At 56.7% G+C, this 22,682-nt stretch overlaps 1 protein-coding gene across 13 annotated transcripts in view; it reads left to right on the top strand.

Annotated features, from left to right (window-relative positions):
• Positions 1-22,682, top strand: part of CELF4 (CUGBP Elav-like family member 4) — a 300,157-nt gene that overhangs the window by 183,950 nt on the left and 93,525 nt on the right. The window lies entirely within an intron of this gene.

The raw sequence follows: 22,682 nt of genomic DNA, 5'->3' as shown, positions 1-22,682 counted from the left end.
TACCAAGCTCCAACTGCACACTGGAAAAGGAAGACGTAAAAGAAACGCGTGCTTCCAAGGGTCTGAACAGTGTCTGTCCCCAGGCCAGTCCTGTGACCTCTCTGGCCCCAGAGCCTTGTCCTCTCTGAGCCCTTGAATCGGGTGGATGTCTCAGTCACCCTCGATGCCACCCGCAGGGCCTGGCACTGCTTGAGGACTGCTCCAAGCCCTCCCTTGGCTCTGTTCTTATTCCTTCCTGGGCCCGTGAGTGGTCACCCTCACTGGGGGTAGCAGAGGGCCTTGACTGACCCCTCCCAGCTTCCAAGATCCCAGGTCCTGGTAGCAAGACCAGGCCTCTCCTCTCCTGTCCTCTCAATCCAGCAACAAACCAAGGAAACCCATACTAGGATCCTGGCACTGCTCAAGGAGCTTTTCTGCATGCAGATTGTGAGAGGTCTCTAGCTGTTCAGTGTGAGGACTGCATGGGAGGAGGGCTCTTTCTATCAGGACAAGCGTGGCCACAGACCTCAAGAAAAGGGGATGTTGGTTGAGATGTCCACAAAAAGCCCTCCCCAGGAGGGGCCATACGCATCCTCAGAAGCCAGGGTCCCAGGGCTTCTGGTCAGTAATCAGGCCCCAAAGGACCTGCAGAGCACCCCAGGACGTTGGTACAACTAAGGCCTGGTACCAAGAACTTTTCGGCTTTACACTGCCTGTTCCTAGCATGGGAAGTAAATGTTTGTTGACTGAATTCTTGGTTAATGATCCCTGAGAAATCGTGGCGAGTGGGAAAGATGGTGAGAGATGGAGTGAGGTGAATGTAGGTCTGATTTCCACCAAAGAGAAGGGTGGTTCCTCAAGTAACAAACCAGCGTGTACACGTCACCCCTCAGAAAGATTCTAGAAGAGGTGGCATCTGATAGCTTAGACGAATACGTGGTGGACCTTGGAGCTACTGAAGGCCACCCAAGAAGCCAGGCCAGACAATTTGTTTCCTTTGCAGACAAGTCAATTTGAGTTGGGGGACCCTCAGCCAGTTTTCTCAGGAGGAATCTTGTGGGCAATTGACGAAGTAGAGTCTGGAATTTGTTGAAGACCTGTTGCTAGGGCATCATGGCAATTAGGAGGGTAACAACCCAGGGAGAGGTCTCCAAGATCAAGCGGCTGCCTCTGGCCTTGGTCTTGCCCTGACCCGCGTTGTTATCAGTGACTTGGCTGCAGATGTGTCGGTCAGACTGACCAAATTTTCAGGTGGCTTAAAACTGAGAGGAAAGGTATTTCCATTAGATGATGGAATAAGAATGCAAAAATATCTCTGCAGATGAAAGTGATGGGTAGATTCCAACAAAATCAAGTTCAATAGGGAGAAATTCGGGGCCTTTCACTTGGAGCTGACATTCTAACTGCAGACACACGGCAAGGGGAAGGTGCAGCTTCCAGCAGCTTTGGCAGCTCAGTGGGAATCTCCAGTATAACTCGGCTGCCCTGGAACCCGGGTGCACCTGAGACTGTGTTAAGACAAGTGCAGTGTCTGGAAGGAGGAAGTCATGGTCCAACTTTGCTCTGTGCTGTTGAGCCAGGTCTGGGGCCCAGTGAGAGGCTGGTAAACACCGGGTGTGCTCAGAGGCATGAGGTAAGACATGGAAGAATTTACACACGTGACACGTGACACTGTTTAAGGAACCAGCACTGTTAGGCCGAGGGAGGACCAACTGGGGAAAATGGTCATGCAAGGGTGGTTCCACAGAAAAGGCTTGTTTCCTGGGGCTCCAAAGGTTGAAATTAGGACCGCTTATGGAAACTACTGGTAGTCAGATTTGGGGTAAACACTGAAAGCATGCTGACTTTCTCATTGCTACACAAGGGATGCGTGGCCACTGTGGTGGTGAAGTTACTGTACGTAGATGAACTGGACACTTCAGAGTTGGGGTCATTTAATGAGGACTTATGGTCAGGACACAGAGAGGCCAGATGGCCTCAAAGTTCCCTCATAGTGCATCTGGGTTCCGCAGTTCCTCCTGCGTGGGGAGAAACCCCAGGGGCATCTCCACCCTGCCATACACCTTCTAAGTGTAATTGTTCCAATAACGTCCAAGACCAAGGCGGATGGGGCTGGTGGGAAGGGTGGAACCCTCCACCTCTGCTTCAGGGCAGCAGAATGAATCTATTAGCATATAACCCTGGGAAGACATCCCTACCCTGGACAGAGAGAGGCAGCCATCCTCTCCTGCTTCTCCCTGGGCTCAGGAAAGTGGGGTGGCTGGTCCCTCAGAAGGAGGAATGAAAGGGCTGTATGCCCAGAGAAGCTTTCTAGGATGGCACCTATTGGGCAGGGAGCTGGGAACCTTAGTGGGCCCTCAACTTGTAGGCTTTGGGAGTTAGGGTCTGGGGGTCTCTCTTGTCTGCTCTCTCTCTCCATCCTTGTCTCTCTTGCTTCAGGAAGTAGGTACTGTCTGCTTTGGAAGAACACTGACTGGGGATCCGGCGAGGGTCTGAGGAAAGAGAGCAAAGGCTTTGCATATTCTCACCCAGAGGCAGGGATGAGGGGAGCTGAGGCTTCCTGCAGTTTGCACAGCCCAAGGCCCCAGGGCACAGAGGAGCTGAGCAAGGGTCTCGTGCTAGGGACACAGTGCCTTGGTGCATTCCCTGGGCAGTGTCTCTCAGAATATGCTGTGGTCTGTGGTGGTTGGGTCCCCAGAGAGTGTAAGGCCATGGCCCAGCCTGGCTGGAGCAGAAGGTATGAACAGGGTTAGAGGGAGCAGTCATTCTGGGAAAGTCACTGGGACCGGACCACACAGGACCATGAACGCCAGGCTGGAGAATTTAGAGCTAATCCTCTGGCACTGGGGAGCCATAGCATGTCTTTGAGCAGTTGAGTGGTGGAATCAGGCATAGGTGTGGGGCAATAAGGAGAGAAACTAGGGCAGTGGTGGTGAGACTAGAGAGGAAGGGGCAATTCCAGCAAGGAGAGGGAGGGGTCAGGATCCTGCCCTGAGACTTCAGAAAACCCAGGGTAAACACACACTCACACTGCCGGAGGAGGGGTCACCCTTACATCTCTCTCCCTCTCACATGGAGTCCCCAGAGCCAATCATAGATTCTTCCAGAGGCCCAGAGAGCCAGTCCTCCAGGAGATCAGGGTGAAGAAGCATCTGAGGGTAGGCATGGCCCTTGAGCAATGGCTGGACGAGAGTTTGGGTCCCACCAGACCATGGGACCCAGCCCAGCCTCCTGTTGTCCCTTATACCCCACGGTGTCCTGGAGAGAGTTACACGTTCACAGATTTGGGTGCTGGGGACCCAGTGGTAGGGTCTGCAGGCCAGGGCAGAGGCTCAGCATTGGAAAGGGCCTGGGGGGCAGGAACTTGCTCATCCCTGTGGCAACGTCTTTAAACGAGCCTCCCCCCAGCCTGCCCCCTCTCTCCTTAGCGCTGCTCAAACAAGCACCCGGCCCCCAGGAGGCAGATGCCTCTGCGGTTTGCTCGGGCTCCTGTGTGCAGGCCTGTGTGCTGAAGGGACCAGCGTGCCCGCCCACACAAGGGCACCCAGGGGTTCACCCAGGTCCTCGCAGCCCTGCACCTGCTCTCACACAGATGGTGCGCGCCCACCTGCTCCACGCGAGGGCCCAGCAGACAGGCAGGCCTGAGCTCACACGCTGGGGGGCGGGGCACAGCAGCTTGCTCCCTCCATAGCCGGGTGGCCCCAAACCCGGGGGTCAGGCTGGAAAAATGACTTTGCTGGCTGAAAGTGACGGAGGCTGGCCACCGACACAGAGAAAGAGGAAGTTTGATGGCAGAAAATTGGATTTGAAATCAAACCAGGCCCCTGGGAAGAGGGCCAGTCCGAGGCCGCAGCAGTCAGGACAAGCAGTGGATGGAGAGGCCAGCCAGGAGCCAGGGTGGGGGAGACAGTGCCCTCCGCTCCCCTCCCCGGGGAGCCAGGCCCTGCTGTCTCCCTGCTGGGGGAAAGGATCAAGACCCCAGGGCCAAACTGGCAGAAAGCGCTGAAAGAGACATTTGTGCACCATGAGTACGAGGGCAAAAGGTCAAGAGCAGGGAAACTGACAGGGAGGCAGAGGAGAGACGGGGTCGCATGGTGGTTTCACATGCATTGCACACGGGGGCGTGGGCGCGGGGGAAGGTTGTGTTCTCGCCTAATGGATCGATGAATAATGAATGAAATCTATATCCTGGGACATACTGTATCTAGTGTCGTTGCACCCCGGTCACAGATGGAGTCTCTGAGACCCACATGACCCACAGGCTGTGTTAAGTGGGGGCTGGAACCTGGCTCTGAGAACCCCAGGGCTGGCACCCCTCCCACATCACCCAGCCTGTGTCCCTGGGTTTTAAGTGCCCACCCCACTGGCCCACCTCCTTACCAAGACCACCCTCCCCTGACCCTGCTGGAAGGCTGGTTGGGTCTGGGGGGTGGGGGGTGTTAATGCAGCCAAACAATTAACTGGAATTGCACAAGGAGGCGGGGGAGCTCTGGGCGATGCCACAGTTGGCGTAGGGAGGGATGGATGAACTTTCCCAGTTCGTGGGCGCCACGGAGCTGACAGTAAATATCAGAGGTAATGATATTGACTTTAAGGTATTATGGCTCCAAATGTCACTTGTGCTCTCGTTCTCTTTCTCTCTCTTAAGGAAAAAAAAAGTCTCCCCGACTTGATTTACATTTTTCCTTCCTCTGCTTCCCAGTTCCTAGAGCAGGGAGGATGGAAACAGTCCAGCACTTTGCACCTGGTGGGTACCCAACACCAGAGCTCGTTAGGAGAAGGTGGGATGTGGCTCCCGTGTGCCTTTTGTCCCAAGGGTCTCTTACGGGACAAGGAAGACATCCCCAGAGCATCCTTTCCCTCCCTTCCAGCCTCGCCGCAGCTCAGGAACCCTTTGCAGCCCCCAAGGCTGGGAGAAGCAAGCTCGAGAGGCTGAAAGGGCCAGCCCCCAGCTCTTTGCAGGAACCTCTCTCCCCTCCCCATGTTTGTCTCCAGTCAGGCCCCATCATTCCCGCCCCTTTGTGTATGTAGCTTCCTTCCTGTCCATCTGCCCATCCTCTCCATCTCTCAGGTCACACCTCCTCCAGGAAGCCCACCACCACCACTACCTGAGTCCCCTCTTCCTCACTTCCTCCTGCAAACACCCTGTGACAGTGCCTCCTCCAGTGACACTGGCCCCACAGCCGCCCAGGTTTCCTCCCCCAGATCTCATCTCTAAGGCAGCTTAAAGCTTCTGAGAGGCCAGGATCCCAGCTCCTCTATTTCTGGATCCAGCAGAGCTTAGCACTTTCATTTAGTAAATATCTCTTAAATGGAAAACCAGTAAGGAGCCACCCAGAAAAGCTCCACGGGGAATGGGGAGATGAGTGCAAGCAGAAGAAAAGAGGATGGCAGAGTGAGAGTGGGCCACCAGATCCATCCCAGACAGGGAGGCCCCGGGCCATGTGAAGTAGGCGGGTTTCGGATTCCAGCCCAGGTGTTCTGGGACCCCAAGGATGCTCAGCCTCCTGGTCTTCCATTGGAAATATTGATGCCTCCTCAACTGGCTCCATCTCCATGGGAGCCGAGCTTCAGGTACCTCTGAGCCAGGAGTGGACCAAGCAAGGGCCCCAGACAAGAGTGCAGGGAAGATGGGATGGGACAGACTTCAGCCACCTCCACATGAGCTACCCACCTCTGAGCCTCAGTTCATCATTGTTTGCAAAAAAGGGGATAGGGACCTATCCTGCGAGACTTGGGTGGGGTTTTGAGCTAGCAGGTAGAAGTCAGAAGCAGAGGGCCTGGAACACAGCAAAGCTGACATCTGGGCACGACTTGGGCATCATTGTGGATGTGCTTAATAACCAGGATAATATAAAGGCTTGGCTAGGTGCTACTCTGCACTATAAGGGGTCTTCTGGGTCCACCCACCGCTGTTCCAGCCAAAGTCCTATTCTGATGAACACCTCGAGATCTGGTGTGGGGAGAACAGAGACCACCCCCCTCGGCAGGGTCTTCACAGGACTAAGAACTAGCGAACACGGTGATAGTTATTGCCCGCCCGAGTCCTCTCCTTCTCAAACATTTCCAGTGACCAGGAGCATATGGCCTTTTCAAGATGTTCTATTCCATGGTCAGACAGGTATTTTTTTTGTTTTTTTTGTTTTAATTTATTTTTTTTTTGGCTGTGTTGGGTCTTGGTTGCTGCACGCGGGCTTTCTCTAGTTGCGGCGAGTGGGGGCTACTTTTTGTTGCGGTGTGTGGGCTTCCCATTGCAGTGGCTTCTCTTGTTGCGGAGCACAGGCTCTAGGTGTACGGGCTTCAGTAGTTGCGGCTCGCAGGCTATAAAGCACAGGCTCAGTAGTTGTGGCGCACGGGCTTAGTTGCTCCGCGGCATGTGGCATCTTCCCGGACCAGGGCTCAAACCCGTGTCCCCTGCATTGGCAGGCGGATTCTTAACCACTGCGCCACCAGGGAAGCCCCAGACAGTTTTAAGGGTTAGAAAGTTCTACCTTAGGCTGAGCTAAAGCCTGCTTCTCTCTAAATTCCGACTGAAACCCCCTTGTCATGTTCACACAGATGACTTTCAAGAGGGAGCCCTCGTTCCTGATCACGCAGTTGACCACCTGGACCCTCAGTGGGATTCTACTATTGTCCCCATGAAATGCCATTTTTCAAGCGTTAATCTGGTGCTCTGCCATTGACTTAGTTTGCAGTGTGTCCTATCCCCCTGCAGGGAAAGTGAAGGAATCCTCTCTCCTCTGCTTGCTCAAGACCCCTCCCCAGTCCTTGGCTCTCAACCTCAGTCAGAGGGTGGGGGACATGCTACCCCTTCGGATGAGGGTTTCTGCCCCCGATGGGGTGGGAGAGGGGTGGTCGGGAAGGGTTCCACCCACCCTCTGTGGAGAATTTCGCAAAGCAAAGGAACCTCCACGGGGCAAGGAGGCTGCTCTGTTTATCCCCTTTCTTCAGTCTCCTCACCCAGAGGGGCCTAGGTTTTAGAGTGGTGTGTTCCTAGAGACACAGTGACAGACGTGGTCCCCACCCTGACCGTCCCCAGTATAGACAGATGGGGGACCAAGTGGAGAAGAAAAGAGAATGGGGAGGGTGCTGAGCATGAGGCTAGGGGGCCAGCGAAGTGCCCAGCGGCGGGAGGGGGCAGGGCACCATTCAGGGGATGTTGCCAGAGACAGCTTTAGGGCCCCAAACTCCATTATCTAGAAGCCTCTGTAAGGAACTTGCTTTGAATAACTAAAGATAATCCAGATCACATCCTTCTCCCTATAAGGTGCTTGACAGCTGACAGTTCCCACTTCTACTAGGTTACTCTCGGGTAACACCTGCAGCCCCTCATAAGTCTTAATTCCAGCCTCTTGTATGCTGAGAGCTCTTGTATGTTAAGATTCTGCCTAAAGTAAGAGTTATAAAGCTCTAAGAGAAGGCCTGAGAAAAATCTACAGTATGAAAAATGTTTGTACTTCTTTTCTTTTTTCATAACCTGTAACTTATTTTCTTTATGTTGATTTTAGATACCTGGGAAAATGTTTCCTCCTTTCCTATTTCTTGTCTGTGTCCTGGGAGGTGATAAATTTCTGTACATGGAAATATTGCCTGGGTAGGAAGTTCCCTTCCTTTGTCGTGAGGCTCCTAATGGCTTTTTCGAGGCACAAAAGCAATGCTCAGCATCTCCCAACCTCACCCAGCCCTGCAGCCTCTTCCCACGAGCACATGCACACCCCTCCAAACGCAGGTCCAGGGCCCTCCTTGAAGGCCCCACGGCACCTGTACCCAGTGGGCATCTCTGCTCCCGTGGCCTCCAGCCAGCGCTGGAGAGGTGGGATTCCACCTTGTGCAGGGTGTGTGCCTAGACGACAAAAAAGGAAGGACGCAGTTTCAGAGAGAATCAGAAGAGAAGATGGAGGAAGAAACCAGCGGAGTCTAGAGGGCACCTACTGTGTGCCAGGCTCTCCATCTCCTGGGGGACGGACCATGTGCAAATGTCAACTCCATCGTCCAGACAGGGAGGCTGCCCAGACCGCTCCTGAGCCCTGAGCCAGTGTGTGCACACGCAGAGAGATCTGTCGGAATGAGACAGGAGGGCCTGGGGAGGCAGGCAAACGGAGAGCCAGGAGGTTATGGACAAGAGATGGAGGGGAAAGGCTGCGGGAGACAAGGGATGGGGAGCGAGGTTCAGAGAACTCAGGGAGGGCTGAAGAGGAAAGCAGGGATATGGGACCCTCAGAGAAGTCCAGGGTGAGTTCACTCCGGGCTGTGGCAGCCCCGCGGTCCTCCCTGTGTCCTGGCAGCAGAGTGCCCAGCAGGGCGGTCTGTACCTGATCCCTGACCGCACCCCTCCTTGCCCTGCTCCTTCCTGAAAGCCCGGAGTCTGGCCGGCCCCAGGTCCTGGGTGAAGGACCCGTGGAATTGCCAATCCCAGCCCAGGTGGGTGGGGGGGCTGCCTCTCAGGCTTGGCCTCGACCTTGGGCTGCCATAGGGGAATGAAGCAGCGGCAACCCTGACTTGATTAACATTTAAATGCCATTTGGTGTGAGGACGAGGAGCAGGGCTGGAACAAACAAACCTCGGGGCTGGAATGCAAGGGGGTCGTCTGGCCCAAGGAGCCGCTCCTCGGACTCTGAAGTGAAGACCTTTCCTGGTCCTGGGGCTTAAGGTGGCGGGGAGGGCCAGAAGGGGTGTGGCCAGGCCTCTGTCCCTCCTCGGAGCCTCCTGGCTCAGCGCTGCCTTAAGCTCCTCGCTCCTTTCACCAGGACGGAGAGACACTGCCCGTCAGGCCCACCTGAAACACAGAGTCTTTGCCTTTGCCGTCTTTTGTCAGACCGCGGGCCCAGGTGGGAGTCTGACCGCGGGGCTTCTCTGATCCTCTGGCTTCCGCTCCTGCAGCATCATGGCCGGGCCTGGCCTTTGTGCCCCCGGACGTCGGGGTGCACGCAGTCCACCCTCTGAAGTTCCCCTGGTCCTCCCCTCACCTGTCCTCCCCGGCAGGTGTCTCAGAGGCGAAGGGAAGGAATCCTCCCCACTCTCCCTGGCCCCCTCCCCAGCCCTCCCTGGCAGGGGCTGCCACTAGAGCAGCTCTAATGTGCCAGGTTGCTCCCCGGCCGGGCATCTCCGAGGGGAGCCTTAACGTCAAGACACGAGCAAAGTCTTTAAAAGCCACTTAAAATGTCCTTGATGAGCAGGAGTGACCCCTCAGGAAGAAAAAAGGCCGGAATAGAGCGCGGAGCTGAGGGGAGCCACGGGGCGAGCCCGCCTCCCGCTCGCCTCCCCACTTGCCGCAAAGGGGTCTACCTGCGGGTGGGGCCCAGCCACCGCTCCAGGCCACACCTCCGAGCCGAGTAGGGGAGCAACTGTAAACTAAGCAGGCTAATTTTGTTAGCCCCCAGGGCTTGATTTGCACATCCAGGAGGAGTGCCGTCCTCCGAAGTCATTAACAAGAGTCTAAATAACTTCGCTAATGGGCGGCCTGCCTTTCCGGTGTTTGCCAGACCTCAGAGCTCTGCCTGCGTCTCTGGATGAGCCCGAGCCACTGGGGCAGCTGCAGTGGGGTGAGGGGGTAGAGTTCCCCGAAACCCCATTGAGCCATTTCAGGTCTGGTGCATCCCTTAACCCAATAGCCCAAGGCGAGTTCCTGCCCTTTGGGTAGATGAGTTTGCTGAGCCAACTCCAGGGCAGGAGTGCAACACTTCCAAAGATCAACGCTCTTGTGGAAACGCAAACGCTCCTGTACAAACGACAGCCATTGTCCTATACGGACGGCCTTCTCAAGCTGAATTTTTCAAGGCCTGGTCTGTGCCCAGCATTGCTGGGGGCGCTGTGAGGGCTGCTAATAATAGCTGGAATTGAGTGAGCCCCTGCGACGCGCCAGCCTGCGTGTGCCCTCACGGAGCCTCACCCCGCCACGAGGAAGGCGGTAACATTCTCACCTGCGATGACCCACGGAGACCCATGGATTGGAGCTGAGTGTCAACTCCAGCCCATCTGGCTGCAAAGCCCAGGCGGTTCCCACGCCCTCCTGCTGGTACTCCCCCAGAACTTACCCACAGATCTGGCCAGAACCCAGACATCAAGCCAGCAGGGAACCTTCCCTCCTCTGGAAGGACATCGTGGTCATTAAGAGCACGAGCTGGAGCTGGGCTGCCGCCTCCAGACAGCCTCCACCCTGACCAGCTGCATATCTTTTGGCAAGTGATTTCACCTGCCTGGGCCTCAGTTTCTTCATCTGTCCAACGGGGATGCCATCAGTAGTCCCAGCCTTGAGTGGGGCTTAGTACACAGTGAGATCTCACTCACAGTGTTATCAACAAGAGACCACTTGGGGGTTTCTCCACTCGAAGGGCTCCACAGAAGGAAGTCTGGACTCTGCTCAGTGCAGGCTGGTTATTCTGCAGCTGGTGGCGCTGGTGCTGGGGTGAGGTGCCTGGCCCAGCAGTGATGACATGGCGCTAACCTGAAGCCCTCAGGTCTCTGGTGTCCCTGGGGCTCCATCCCTGGATCAGATGGTGAGGGCCCAGGTGGCGGTGGCTGGAGAGTGGAGACGGGGCACTGGGCAGACCTGAGCGAGTGTAGCAGGCAGCTCCAGCCTCAAAGGCAATGACTGATGGCTGCACTGGGGTCCAGACGGCCCAGGGCTGCTTAGCCCCAGGCTCAGAAACGGCCACTGATCAGCCCTTCCCCAGGCACCCCTGAGAGCCTCCCACATGGGCCAAGGCTCCAGTGTACCTGACCTTTATCTTTCTCCTTGAGGCTCACCGTCCCTTCACTCCCTCACAGGTCTTTATTGAGTTTCTATTATGTGTCAGGCCACAGGGAACAAGTCAGGCACACCGTGTGCACTCCTGGAGCCTGTGGTCTACCAGGCAACCAGGAGCTGACTGGGCACAGCCTACAAGCACGTGGGTCAGCCCTGGAGGGAGGGCCTGCCCCCCACCTCCGCCCTGCACCTGTGTGGTCCAGCCAAGATTCACAGCCAGATGTAAAGTACACCTGGGCTCAGGAGAGCACAGACAAGGATAGTTTTGGGGGGCCGGTCTCCCTGCCAAGCTCGCCTTGTCCTGCCTCTGCCCTCACCAGTCCTGCTCCAGCCACGTAGCCCACACTTTCACCCTCCTCACCCTTTCACTCGCTGTTCCCTCCCCTGGATGCCCTCGGACCTTCAGCTGCCTGCAGGCCCCAAGCTCAGACCTCAGCTCCTCTGGAAACTGCCTCTGACACCTCCACACCCTCGCCTAAGGCTCCCGCTGGGCCTTGCACAAACCTCCGTGGGCCCCTTGGGCATTTCAGGCCAAAAAGACGTTGGACCACAAAAGCACACGGGTGACCCAGAGAGCCTGGCACGAGCTGGGCCACCGGCCGGTGGAGAGATCTGGATCAGGGTCAGCGAGACCAAGGTCAGAACGTGGCTTAGCCGGAGGCTTGAGAGAGTTGCCAAAGCTCCGGGCCTCAACGCTTCTCTCCTAGAATGATGCCTTTCAGGACCATGGAGAGGATTCGGGTGGAACAGGCATGAAATGCACAGCCATTCCTGGGCCTCAGGGGCCCTCATCGGTGGGGCCCCTCCAGACACTGGGGTTCCCCCGTGTGCCTAGGTCTGGGCTCGGTCTCCTCCACTCCCTTCTCTCTCTGCACCTCTGTCCTTCCCGTGCCTCCTTCCATGTCCATCTCTCTGTTTGAGCCTCTCTCTGGGCCCCTGCTCTACACGCTCTCCGCCACCCCTTTCTCTTTGCTGCCTCCCTACCCTTTTGTCACTCTCCTTTCACTTACCATAACGCAGAACAGAAGAATATTTTATTATTTGGTGTCTTTATTAAATCAGGTTTTCTGTTCCCTGTTTTTCATTTGTAAAGTGGGTGAGTGCCACACTGTATTTTTCTATTAAAAAGCAAAGACTGAACAGTGGCCAGGATGGCCCCAAGGTGGTTTTGCCCGCAGGTCTGTGCTCCTCGATAGAAAACGAGAAGGTGAGGGTGTTCTCCTGGCCCACGGGGATGCCACCTGAATCAGAAAATAAGGAGTCTCAGCACACCCGTGGCAACATTTCCAGAGAGGCCCTGGGACCAGGCCCTGTGCTGAGCCGGGCACCTGTAGCTGAAGGAGACAGAGTCGGTGGACTGAGGGGAAGGCCTGAGTAGGCCCTCTCCCACCGGAGCCCCAGGCCTGGGCTTCGGCTCATGCTGTAAAGCGCCACCATCACAAGCCCCCCGCAGGCCACAGGGTGAGGAGTCAGGGATGCAGAAGCCAAAAGGTTCCTGCAGCCTCCAGTCTCAGAACCTGGCTCAAAACAGCCCAGGCGTTTGCTGAGAGAATAGGTGAATTTTTACCTACTCATGGGCACCAGGATGTTTTCCAGTTTACATTGTGTATAGCCACTCATGGGCCCATGGAAGAAACATCCTCATGGAGGTGTCTCGAAGCTCCCCCAGATGAGGATGGAACTGTCCAGGTCCCCTGCACCCCCTCCAGCCTGATGCATCCACCCCTCATTCTGCACCCCATTTCCCCTGCGGTGAACTTGGAGCCAAGCTGCATCTGGCAAGATTAGATTTGTTCTCCCTTACTTGGAGTGACCTTGGTAGACTACTCACCTAGACTCAGTTTGACTGTCTGTAAAATGGGACAATAGTACCACTTCCTCCTACAGCTGTTGGGAGGGGAAGTGAGCTCCTGGTGCCCTGCCTGGAACACAGTAGGTGCTCAGCAAAGTTCAGGTCCTCCCCTAAGAGTCTAAGTCTTAAAAGAAATAAAATTCCAAACCCACACCCCTGGTTCCAATCACCATCCTAAGGAAGGAGCAGGCTCCACCACCCCACGGGTCCATCTGACATCTGCCCCTGGAGCCTTAGCATCGTTAAATGCAAGCTCATCACGTCCCCATCCTCCGCGATCCCCCATCACCCACCCTCCTGACGTCCTTATTACTGTCAAAGGCATCGCTGCTATCAAGCCTTTGAGAACCCTTGGGTGGCTCCTGGTCCCCCCTGCTGCTGACCCATCCCAGTGGTCCTTCGCCCCTACCCCATTGCTGCCAGCCAGCTCCAAGCCCTTTCGGTTCTCCCAGGTCCACACCCCATCACCTCAGACCCTTCCCCAGAAGCCAACCTCACTGCTCCACCGCTGTCCCCTGGGACTGCTCAATCTGGCCCCCTGGGAGTTCCACTCTATCTGTAAAACCATATTTCCAATCAAGTTTACCTCTGGCCCCTTAGCCCCTTGAGAAAGGGTCCTTCCTGATGCCTTCTTGTAATCCCCGGCCCTGGCACAGAGTCACACCAACGGCGTTGTTCTGCCCAGCCCAACCTCTGCGCCATAGCCTCTGTCTTCCCTGCATTCCCAGCTGCCTGCCCTCGGCTGGCTGAGTCCCGCACCCACTCCCAGGAGTCTTGCCTACCTGAGGCTCCAAGTGGCAGCTTCCATCATCTGAGCCAGTTCCCCACCCTCCCCCACCGCTGATCCAACTCCCAGATTCTGACCTGAATTTGGCTGCTGAGAAGGGCAACCAAGGGTGCACCAGCTCAGGGGCCAGACTCCCTGGGCTCCACACCGGATACATTTCTGTTCTGTAGAATGGGCAGGAGGTGATGTGGAGGATGGGTGGAGTGGTGTGTGTAAGCTCTGAGGATGGTCCTGGAACTACATGAACACTCAGAACTGGCAGCCGTCACGGTCACTCTGTCTGGTGGCTTGCTTTGGTGTTCTTGCCCTGGCCTTGCCTTCGCCTGGCTCCTACACTTCCAGCTACCAGGACCCCGGTGTGGAACCCAGGATCACAGTTCACAGCTAGACGTTTGAGCTAGAAGGGAGGGTTGCTGGAAGCATCCCACAACACACACCCCTTGTTCAAACTGCACCATTGGCTGAGCATTTAGAGCCTTGTTGTATGTCCAGTTTTCACTATCCTGACTTCACCTGCTGGCCACTCCTGTGGCCACCTGGAGCTTCACCTGAGCAGTGAAAAGGTCTTCTTGAAAGAGCTTTTTCTAGACACCTGCTCAATCTCAGGGTAAAACCAGCCCCTTCGTATCACAGGCAACCCATTTCGGCAACCAGGCAGTGAGGACGCAGGAGACCCTTTGGAGACCTGGGCAGGAGGTTTGGGGCAGGTGGGGCCACGTGGGGATCTACTGGGCTGGTGGCACAGGCAGGTGGAGAGGGGAGAGGTGTCGTTTCTTGGAGAGGAGGCCGCATGTCCTAATAATCCTTAGGACTTCCCTGGTGGCACAGTGGGTAAGAATCCACTTGCCAATGCAGGGGACACGGGTTCGAGCCCTGGTCTGGGAAGATCCCACATGCCGCGGAGCAACTAAGCCCGTGCGCCACAACTACTGAGCCTGCGCTCTAGAGCCCGTGAGCCTCAACTACTGAAGCCTGCGCGCCTAGAACCCGTGCTCCACAAGAAGAGAAGCCTCCTCAAGGAGGAGTCGGCGCACCGCAATGAAGAGCAGCCCCCACTCGCTGCAACTAGAGAAAGCCTGTGTGCAGCAATGAAGACCCAATGCAACCAAAAATAAATAAATAAATAAATTTCTTTAAAAACAAATCGTCAGCAGCGATTCAGCTGTCTGCCACTGGTTTGCAAGATAAATTGCATTAATCAACATGATGCCTTCAGAACTTTTGGGGAGCTGTTTCTTATGCTAATTGGGCCACTTAAAGTAGACTTTCATTGCACCAGGATCTCCGGCTGTCAAGACAGTTATTGGCATGTGCAAGCCCCTCCCTCCCAACCCCCTCTCTCCCCCACCATCACCTTTTCTTTTTTTTTTTTTGCGGTTCGCGGGCCTCTCACCGCTGTGGCCTCTCCCGTTGCGGAGCACAGGCTGCAGACGCGCAGGCTCAGCGGCCACGGCTCACGGGCCCAGCCGCTCCGCGGCACGTGGGATCCTCCCGGACCAGGGCACGAACCCGCACCCCCTGCATCGGCAGGCGGACTCCCAACCACTGCGCCACCAGGGAAGCCCACCTTTTCTTTTTCAAATATAAAATTAATGAGAGAGCTATGCTAATTACCTGGCCAAAAATAAAACCTTGAAGGAAGAAGGGGGGAAATGGGTAAGGATGTGACCACCGATAGGAAGACTCAGGTCACCTTGAAGGGAGAAGCCCTCTGGGTGGGGGCTCCCTGGAGGAGGTGGTAAATCAAAGACCAGGCCTGCAGCTTGCCGGGGTAGAATCCTGACCCATCCTCCTACCCCTGGGTGACCTGCAGGACTCAGGTCAGACACAGCATGAACCCTGGGAATGGGGATCCCAGAATCCTAGGGTCTTGGATGAGAAAAGCCCACAATCCCAGAACCAGACATTTCAAATCTTCTAGACTCTGAGAGATCAAAGAATCCTTGAAAAGCCATCTGATTTCAGCCTGTCTCCCTGAAAAGACCAGCAAAATAACCCACTGATCAAGCAATGCCAAGTCCGTCGCCCACCATCTTGGCGGTCTCAGTGCTGTCTCAGAAGGGGGAAGTATTTGTAAGGTTGGGGGTCTGGCTGAAGATTAATCCTTACCTGATTGGGATTGGGGAGGGTTGTCAAAATACAACCAGAGCCAGACAGTGGTTAAAGCAGTAAAAACAGATTTTATTCAGGGACTGTTGCAGTAGGAGACAAGAGACCTCAGTTGAGAACTGGGCTCAGTTCCAAATACAGTAGGGCAGGGGGGTGGTTATAGCCAAGGACAAGGGTCGGGGGATGGGGGCAGTGGATGGAAAATTCCTAAGGGGGAGACTGGCAGGGTTAAGGGGGATTCCTACTTGACAGGGCTCTTGATGCAGGCAGGCCAGGGCGGTCAGACATCACCTGGAGGGTGGGGGAAATGAGGAATTTGGTCAGATACGAGGGTGGGGAATTCTCTCTAAACTGACCTGACAGGATTCTTGCTAAAATTGGGTCATGAGGCCTCATAAGGACAAACACCAAGGGTGCCTAGTGGTCTTAGAGGCGCTTGGCTGAAGTTGAGTCAAGGAGCCAGTCCTTGCCAGCCCCTTGGTATGACGGCTTGGAACTGCCGCTGGTTTGCAAGATAAATCGCACTAATCAATATGACGCCTTCCGCCAGGGGAGGGTTTTCAGCAGGTGAGGATGAGGGAACAGCCACTCACAGGCAGGCGAGCAGGTTTGCCCAGGTGAGTGATGTATTGTCCCAAGAAAGGGAGCTTGAGGGGTTTACTACTTACAAACGTGGATTTTTCAGGAAGTTCCTGGCACAAACCGCAAAGTTACTTGCAACTCTCTCTTCCTGGGTTGAGAAGTTTCCGGAATGGTCACGATTATGTGGACGGCATGGTCCCTGCCCATACAGTGGTGCAGCTGCAGGCGTTTGTCAGGGTGGGAACACAGTTCTGCCCGTCATGTGCCTGGTCCTGGTTGCTAACGGCCCCCGTCCACCCAGCCGGACGCTGAATTCTCTCAAGTCTTGTTCTAACTCAATCCCAGCATGCTCCTCTCCTACATCTCACTGCCCAGCCCCACCCCCGACTTCAGGACCTCTCTGGGCCCCTCCTCACGGAGGCTGCGGGAGTGGCCCTACAAACCCAGTCACAGCGACCAAGCCCCCTCCCCTGGCCTTGACACCCAGGGCTGCCTCACCCTGGTCCCTCCTGGCTTCTCCCCACCCACCTCCACCTCCTCTCTTCTCTCTGGGCCGCGCCTCCCCTCCCCCTCCCGGCAGCCCCCCCCCAACCACCCCCCCCCCCTGCCGTTTTCTGTCTCTGCGGGTTTGCCCCGTTAGACCCCTCGGGGCAAGGACAGGACAGACCCCGTCCTTGATTCGGGTTCAGGGAGAGAGGGCAGGAGTCATCTTAGGAAATGGAATCACGCAGACCCCCGCCCCTTGTCTTGGTGTTTTGTGACGTGGTTTCCATGAAGTGAGGTACCCTCTGACCGTGTCCGGCCTTTCCCTCCTGCCTGTCACCCACCATGGCACGGAGCTTTTCCCCAACCTTGTTATTTCCTTGCTCGTCCACCGGGGGAGGGGTGTGTGGGGCAGCGCGGCCAGCACTGTCAGGGGGCAGGGGCTGGGGTTGGGGGTTCATCCGACTGCAGCTTCTCCCCGCCCAGGCCCCTCCTCTCAGGGACAGTGGCTCTCAGGGCTGTACCACCCGAGAGCCGCCCTGGGTGACTCCCCTCCGGCTTCCTGGAGCGGAGGGTGGGCCTGTGCCTCATATTAGTATGTGGGATAATAAAGCTTCCTTGAAGAAGAGAAGGAAAGGAAGGAGGGGTGAGAAAGAAATGAAGAACGAGGGAGCTGGGGACCGGTCCTGGGGTCCTGGATTGTTTTGGATGCTGAGCAAATCCACAAAGGAATTCCGCCCCAGAATTTCAAAGGCCCCAGTCCTGTCCCTTGAGCTGCAGATCCAGGCAGAGGGAAAAGGGGAAGGAGATGGCCTTCGTGATGGGAGGCATGGGGGGCTATAGAGTGAGATGGGCCTGTTGTACAGGCCCCTGCTGTGCGTGTGGACAGGGCTCCGCATCTGTGGGGAGCAAGTTGGGAGGACACACCCTAGTGGGAGGAAAGACGGCTCTGGACGATTTGGGGGTCCCACGTGTGTGTGTGTGTGTGTGTGTGTGTGATCTGAGTTTCACATCACCCAGGTGAAGGACGTGTGACCCTGTCTAGCAGAGGAGGAAACTGAGGCTAAGAGGGGTTAAATGGCAGCTGATTTCTGTGCTCCTTCTGCAAAGCTGTTCAAAGAAGGAGAGAAAAGGGGATCAAGAAAGAACAGCCCAAGCAAAAGGTAGAGGTAGATGGAGGCAGAGCAAGGAACTGGGGGTCCAGGGCGCTGGGCAAGCGGGCAGGGATGGGCAGGCCTGGAGGCCAGGCTGGGAGAGAAGCACCCGAGCCAACCTCGGGCACCCCCTCCACACACATGCCAGGCCCGCAACCTCTCTCCTGGGCACCCCTCAGCCACCTCACTGGCCCCTATTTGAGCGGGGAGAGTTAGAATCAGCCGGAAGAAAGAACAAATGGAGCCCTCAGGGAGGGTGGACTGAGCCCTAATCTGAGGCTCTGGGACCAATGCTTGCCCTGGCAGGCCAGGCAGCAACAGGTACAGGTGAGCCCAGGAGGGTCAGACTCTGCTCTCTGCCCTTCTCCTCCTCCAGGAAGCCCTCCCACCTGCTCCCAGGACCCATTGGCTTCTCCACCACCAACCACCACCCCACCCTGGAGTCAGACCCTGTGCACCCTCGCACCCCAAATCCTCGGTTGCACCTGTCTGCCTGCCTCCTCATACTTCCTGTTGGGCCTCCTCTCCCAGTGGGGCCAGGAAGGCCTGGCAGGTGTGGGCAGGTGTGGGGCAGGTGTGGGCAGGTGTGGGCAGGTGTAGGCAGGTGTGGGGCAGGTGTGGGCAGGTGTGGGGCAGGTGTGGGGCAGGTGTGGGCAGGTGTGGGCAGGTGTCGGGCAGGTGTGGGCAGGTGTGGAGCAGGTGTGGGCAGGTGTGGGGCAGGTGTGGGCAGGTGTGGGCAGGTGTCGGGCAGGTGTGGGCAGGTTGTTGGGCAGGTGTGGGCAGGTGTTGGGCAGGTGTGGGCAGGTGTCGGGCAGGTGTGGGCAGGTGTGGGGCAGGTGTGGGCAGGTGTGGGCAGGTGTGGAGCAGGTGTGGGCAGGTGTAGGGCTGGCTCTGATGCCCCCAGAGTGATGCTCAGGTGGGAATGAGGCAGGGGCAGGGCCGGGAGGAACCTCCAGCAGAGCGTGTGCAGCTGCTCCGTCCTCTCTGTGGGTGAGGAGAACCTGCCCAGGCGGAGGGGGCAGAGCGATCGTCTCCGGGACACCTTCCAGGATAAAAGCAGATACTCAGGCACAGAGAGGCTGATGCAGGGCAGGGGAGGCTCCCCAAAACTCCTTATTAGTAAATGACTAATCGGCATCACGGTCCCCTGATTGATGAGCCCCAGCAGTGTGTCAGCATCTCCCACGTGAGGCCACACATAAAGCTTCGCTGCGTGGCCGCTGTCACCAACCCACTTGGCCAGGGAGGTGGAGACTCCTGGTGCACCCCTAGTGCTCTGGGCTCCTGCTTCTCTTCCCAGCGACACCTCAGAGCCTGCAGGCTTCTCTGCAGGCCCCACCACGGGGCATCCTAGTGAGTCCCCTGAGGTCTCCTCCAAAGGCTCTTGCTGCGGCTGGGAACTGCTTCCTCAGGCAGTAACCACTCCATCAGCAGGTCCTAGAGGCCCATCTCCAGGTCACCTCTCCCCACCAGCCCCCATAGCTCTCCCATCCCCCTTCACCCTCCCCCCTCCTTCCCTCCTCTGCATCCTCCACAGGTCAGGTCAGGCGCCCCCCTCCTTCACACGCATCAAGACTCCCCAGGGCTGCTGGAATAAGGACTCACTGGGATGGCATCCCGGGGCCCTGCTGATTCCCCACCCCAGCCTTCCTGAAGCCCCTCAGCCCTGCCTCCCTCCACCCCACCCCACCTCTCGCTGACCCCAGAGCCTTTGCACAAGCAGCTCCTGTGGCCCCTAGAGTTTTTCCCACCTTCCACCGTCCCCCACTGTCTCCCTGAGCTCACCCTCAGTGTCACCACGGAGACAGATGCCTTCTCCAACTGCCCTAGCTAAACTGGACCCCCAACACTTTCCTCCGTCCTGCCCGGCAGCCCTTTTACAATCCATCATCATTCGTACACAGTTCGCTTGCATTCCGCCTCCTGCCCTGGGCTGAATGGTCACACAGCAGGTACCCATGGCACGGCGGCCATATGATGATAAAGCAAGTCAATTCCAGGAGGCCGGTTAGGAAACTGACAGCTCTGTCACACCTGCGTCCCACTCTGAGTTCACCTCCCGCCTCCTCCCTAGGGCCCAGAGCCCTGTCTTCCCTGGGCCTCCCCACGGAGGCGCCTTCCTTCTGACGTACCGTGCTTTGAGCTAGTCTCCTCCCTCGGGGTGTGCGCTCAGAAGAGGACTTGGAGAAGGAGACTTGTGACTCACTCAGTAGGTGATGTTCAGATGGCGTGATGTCAGGCGCCGGGCAGGCCAGGTGGAGAAGGTGGGCGCTGTTCTGCACAGGAAGGGAACCCCTCCTTCCCCTCCCACACAGAGGAGGTGACTGTGGGACGTCCCTGGCCCATGCCCCAGGGATGGCGTCCACAGTGGGCCAGGAGGACAGGCACGGCATGCCTCTCCTCAGGAAGGCACCATTTGGAGTAATCAGTTTTTTAATTACTAGTAATTAAATGTGTGTAACCTGCCCAGCTGCCACTCCAGGAACTGGGACAGAACTCCTGGGGGGGCAGCGGGTCCGGCACGTGCAGGGAGGGGCAGGACCTGTCTTCAGCCCAGGCGCTGAGGAGGGTGGGTGGGTGAGCAGGAATAAGTGCTAACCCCCAGGTGCCCGAGGAGCCCCCGGGGTGGGGGTGGGGGCTGGAGAGACCTCAGCCTCAGGGCGGGCTTCCTGCGTTTCTGTCTCAGGGTCCCCAGCCTCCTTGGGGCCTCTTTCCATTTTCCCTTCAGCCCGGAGCAGCAGGATGCCTGCCCGAGTCCTGCCCAAAAGGCAGCAGTTCGCAGGGGGTCCCACCCTGCAGTGTCCTCCCTTCCAGCTTCCCAGGAGCCCAGCCACTCCCCAAGGAGCCCTCCGAGTGCTTCCCCAGGCACCAGTCCACGGAGCAAAGAGCCCGCCCTATCCTCTAACCAAAGCACTTGCTTAATTTAAACATCTGTGAAGCATCCTCCGTCTACCCTGTGCGGGCTGCTGCAGCCATCCCTCAGGGGATCCTCACCGCTCCCACCAGGTTCAGACTGAGGCTGGCGGTGGCCCCGCCTTCCAGGCCACACCTTCCTCTCAGGCCCGACTCTTTGCTCTGCCCTCGGCCCCCGGGCATCTCTGCCTAACTGTCTTCAGGTTCATGAGTGGCTGTGCACCTCTGTAAACCCTTTGCCAAAGTGTGACGCAGGGTCAGCGCATGGAGAGCAGACACATCAGAAACTACAGAAAACCATGCAAACGTACATGGCGATGCGGCCCTTGTTAGCTCCAAGGGCAAGAATTTTCATGCCTCACACCAGAGCCTCTCCTTGTCGCAGCAAGGACCAGTTCTTCCAGAGTCTAACTGTAGTTCCTCCTGCTGCAGCCAAGGAATACTGCCATCTTTCCGTACCTGCCTAGAAAGCAGATGGCCCACATTTGGGTCTTAAAAACAGCCCCAGGAGCCACTGTCCTCCACATTACCACTTTTTGCCTCTGCCCCTCAGCACCCCAGGGCTCAGCCACAGCTGAAGTCACTTGTCCTGTGTCCCAGGGGCTGCTTGCAGGGTGTCCTACAACAGTCTGTCCTTGGCACCAGCTTCCTGGGGCCCCATGGGGCAGGCAAGTTAGGGAAATGTGCCCCTTGATGATCTGGCTTTTACCTGGCACTTCCTCTGGGCACCTGGCCCTGGGCTGGGCACCACCTGCCCTTGCAGGACTCAACCTCTCTGGGGAGATTCAGGAATGAACTATCTCAAGCAGGCAGTTGCTAAACAGTGTGGGCCCGACAGACAGTTCTGAGCAGTGGCTGGTTAGAGAAAGAGCAAAATGGGTGGCAGGGCCAAGGGGTTGATCTGGGGAGATCTAATGAGCTTCCCGGAGAAGGTCCTCTTAGGTAGAAGTCTTTGAAGGATGGGTAGGAGGTGAGGTGGAAGGAGACCATTCTCGGCAAGGGGAACATTCTCAGTGTGGGTAAAGGAGGGAGGGACAAACCATGGTGAGGGGCAGCCTGGCAGGAGTGAAAGGTGAGGGTCTGGGGAGCGGGAGGCTGGATGGGATCTGCTTAACACACATGCAGCCACCAGCTTGTCACACATATTCCAGGGGAGCCAGAATTTGCAGGGCATGGAGTGTGGGCTGTGCCCAGGGGGTCATGGCGTCAGGCGGTCCCTTCCTGCCCCCCCCACAACACACACACCACAGGCGCGCGCACACGCGCTAGCTCCCCACCCCCCATGGGAGGGGCCAGGCGCGGAGGCTGAACACAAAGCCCAGCCTGGCCCAAACCCACAGCGCTGAACCTTAGGCTGCACCTGGACGCCATCTGGTGGTTGTGTGTAATTTTGCACCCTCTGAGGTTTCAGGCTTCTTGGAGCCTTTGGGACGTCACACAGAGAAGTGACATCCCTGGTCCTCACACACAGAATTATCAATGGCCGTTCATGACACAATGGCCCCACCCAAATGCACACAGGGCCTCACAATAAAACTCCAGCAGATACATATGGACACAGATACAGTCATTCCCATTCACACTTCTTTTTACTCTTGTCACCAAATAAAATTTTTAGGAAGTAAGGACAGAAAGCACTATTCATAGCCCAGCACAAACAACCACAGCGAATATCTTCTGTGTGTTTCCACTCGGCCTTAGTCTGTTTTCAGCACATTGTTCCTTCTCTCCTGTGGTCATACTGCACACGGTTTCAGGCTCTCACATCTAGCTGTGTCCACATGGTTCAAGGACCTCCTCCTCTGATGTGAGCCCTGGGATGCTTCCGCAGGCAGCCCCTCCTGGCATGCGTGCTCACACAGACACACATACACCCTGGGGGCCACATGGGAGACAGGACAGTCGGTGCCCATCACATAATCCATCACATGCTACGACCCAAAGGGCTTCCTCTCACTAATAGGAATGGTAAAATGAAACACACTCTCTTGCCTTGGTTTTGAATTTTTCTTGAAAAAAAACTTTTATTTTTTTTAAACATCTTTATTGGAGTATAATGGCTTTACAATGGTGTGT

This window comes from Physeter macrocephalus, chromosome 19 (genome assembly GCF_002837175.3).
Source record: "Physeter macrocephalus isolate SW-GA chromosome 19, ASM283717v5, whole genome shotgun sequence".
NCBI classification, from domain to species: domain Eukaryota; kingdom Metazoa; phylum Chordata; class Mammalia; order Artiodactyla; family Physeteridae; genus Physeter; species Physeter macrocephalus.
This window is presented reverse-complemented; position numbering and strand designations above follow the sequence as displayed.